Source organism: Hibiscus syriacus, unplaced genomic scaffold, assembly GCF_006381635.1.
Source record: "Hibiscus syriacus cultivar Baekdansim isolate YM2019G1 unplaced genomic scaffold, ASM638163v2 tig00117016_pilon, whole genome shotgun sequence".
Taxonomy (NCBI): Eukaryota; Viridiplantae; Streptophyta; class Magnoliopsida; order Malvales; family Malvaceae; genus Hibiscus; species Hibiscus syriacus.
In genome coordinates this window covers 1,278,943-1,282,456 of record NW_024063525.1, presented here as the reverse complement: position 1 = coordinate 1,282,456, position 3,514 = coordinate 1,278,943, and positions in this window count along the sequence as shown.

The window sequence follows — 3,514 nt, the reverse complement described above, 5'->3', positions numbered from 1 at the left end:
AAAGAGATAGTCATACTGCATGGAGTACCGATATCGATAGCGTCCGATCGAAACCCCAGGTTTACTTCAAGATTTTGGAAATATTTGCACGAGGCATTGTGGACTCGACTGAATTTTAGTACAGCTTTTCATCCCCATACACATGGACTGTCAGAGCGAGCTATTCATATACTGGAGGATATGCTTCGGACATGTGTGATTGAATTTATGGGATCATGGGAAAGGTATTTGCCTTTATCAAAATTTGCATATAATAATAGTTATCAATCCAGTATAAAGATTGCTCCGTATGAAGCTCTATATGGGAGAAAATGCCAAACACCATGAAATTGGTTTAAATTGAAAGATCGAGATCTAATTAGGCCAGATTTGATGAAAGATATGGAGAAAAAAGTGAAGATTGTACAGGATAATCTTAAGATAACCTCAGATCGCCAGAAGTCATACGCTGATTTGAAACGGAAAGAAATAGAGTACCAAGTGGGAGACAAAGTATTTTTGAAAGTGTCACCTTGGAAAAATGTATTACGTTTTGGACGTAAAGGAAAGCTAAGTCCGAGATCTATTGGACCGTATGAGATATTCAAAAGGGTTGGAACTGTGGCTTATCAGTTAGTTTTGCCTCCGGATATGGACAAAATCCACAATGTTTTCTATGCATCAATGCTTAGGAGGTACAGATCAGATCCCTCACATGTTATCACTCCAGAATAGATAAAAATCCAACAGGATTTGACTAATGAGGAAGAACCGGTACGAATTTTGGCTAAGGAAACCAAGGAATTACATAGTAAAATGATTCTGTTGGTCAAGTGCTTTGGCGGAATCATAAGGTGAAAGATGCTACCTGGGAAAGAGAAGAGGATATGAAATAGCAGTTTCCACATCTTTTTGTTTCAGATACTTCTTTAAAATTTGAGGACTAATTTTATTAAGGGGAGAATTGTAATGCCCCAAATACTGATATAAGGACTATTTTGAAATGATTCAAAAATATTAGAATTTATTCTATTAATAAAGAAAGATGAAAATGGTTAGGATTAATGGTTAAGACTAAATTGTGACTATGGATTTTTAAGAGGGCAATTTGATCTTTTATATGAAAGAAAATTTAAAATTTGTATTAATAATAACGGAAAAGGGGATTAGGTTGAAAAGAAAAAGCTCTTTTTCTTCTTCCTCTTCCTTCCCCCGTAGAAGAGCTCTCTCATAAGCTCAAAGGTAAGTTTTAAATCAAATGGTTTATTCTTTAAATATTTGCTAGCTATTGAATTCTTGTATATGTTGAAAGCTTAATAAAGGTTTAGAGGGGATTAAAACTAAGTTAAGAATGAGATATTAAAGATTAAATAAAATGGGTTTTATAATGATATGTTAATATATGAAGGTTTAGTAATGATTGTTAGTAAAATTGACTTATCAAGAAGGTAAATGAAAGATCAGAAGCATTTGTTGACAGAAATAACAAGTTAGAAATTATGGTGTGATTCTTAAAATTTAATGCTCTTGAGGAATATTAGATGTTTTAAGTGGTTAAATGAAGGAAAGTTAGTAAGGTTAAGTATATGAGTGTTGTATAGTATTGTTAGGGGTAAAGGAGATTAAAATTACCCAAAGTTGGGTAAATTTTGAGTGTAAAACTGGAAAATCTGGGTAGGGGTATCGGTACCCTATGAAGAGTATTGATACCATATGCACGAATTAGGCTAAATTATATAAGAGGTATCGATATTGATTCAACCAGTATCAGTACCCAAGTAATGGGGTATCGATACCAAGATAAGGGTATCGATACCAGTAAACATTGAATCTAAATTAGGTATCGATACCTATAGGGGGTATCGATACCATAGTATAGGGGTATCGATACCATGATGAGGGTATTGATACCAGGCTAGTTTGAAGCTAATTTAGGTATCGATACATTAAGGGGGTATCGATACCCTAATAGGATAGTATCGATACCATAAGTAGGGGTATCGATACCTAAGGGCCAGAAATGTTAAGTTGGGGATGATAATGTTGTAGGAAATTAATAATAAATATTTTGATTGATGCTAAGTAACAATTGTTGAGAAACATACTAACAAATGATGTTATGTATGTCTTTAATGAATGTGGAATAGATTGCAAACAAGCTCCTGAGTCGAGTAAGTCAAAAGGCAAGGGCCAAGTTTCAGAATAATTATCTTCTCATTTTGGATAGCTAAGCAAGGCAAGCCAGGTGAGTACATTTACTGTATGTAATTTAGATGAATGTGATTAGAAATTATTCAGAATGTAATATTTATATGTTAATGTATATTTTATTGAAATTATTATATATTATGGAATATATGAAATTGATGTTGTAAATGAGGTTTTAGAGTATGAACTGCTCTAAAACAAATGTAAAAGAATAATGCATATGAGTGCATTATGGTCATGAAAGGATGCCATAACTGAAATGTATATGGGTACATTGTCAGCGTAAAAGAATAATGCATATGGGTGCATTATTGGCATGAAAGGATGCCATAGTTGAAATGCATATGGGTGCATTTTCAACAGAAAAGTATGTTAAAGTGTAAATGCATATGGGTGCATTATCAACAGAAAAGTATACTATGGTTGAAATGTATATGGGTACATTATCAACATAAAAGTATACTATAGTTGAAATGCATATGGGTGCATTATCAACAGAAAAGATGTTATAATTTAAAATGCATAATGAAGTATTATAAACATAAATGGAGGTTACAAACTAAAAGAAAGTATCATGGCAAATGGTTTTGATAAAGGGGAAATGAAATATGTTGGAACACCAAAGGTTATTTTATTATATCAAGACTCACTAAGTTATACTTATCATGTGTATTTCCACGTGTAGGTAACATCATATATTCATCAAGTAAGGAGTGAAGTTGTAACCGCAGACATCATCTACTATGGTTGACTCACCAGTAACATTAGGATTTTAATTACCCTTTTTGGAACCTGTTTGGAATGTAATCAAATATAACTAAAATATTTTTGTATTATGTTTTAATAAACTGGTATTTATGATCTTTATTATGTGAAATTAAATTTGCAAGAAAATTTTTAAGGATTTTCAAAACGAGTATGGCTTATTTTAAGTAATGTGACATTCGTGTTCGTATACGTAACCGTATATAGAATATGGGTGTTCCAAAGGAAATATCCACATAATTCTCTTCTTCTACTTCTTCCAGCCTTGAGCTACCATAACAAAGGTGATTTTTCTTGTGAGTTGATTATTTGTTGAATTTAAGTTTGATTTATGATTCTTAGATAATACTTAAGCTTAAGGAAAGCTTAAGTTGTCTTAAAAACTATAAGATGAATGAGTTACAAAGGATTAAAGATAAGGGTCTCTAAATGAAATATTGAGAGAAAGGTAGTAATTAGATTTTGAGACTAGAATTGACTTGTAAATAGCTAAATTAAGAAGTATGAAGTGTTGGAATTTAAACTCGAACATGTTGGAAAATTTGTAGAATTCTTGATTTCG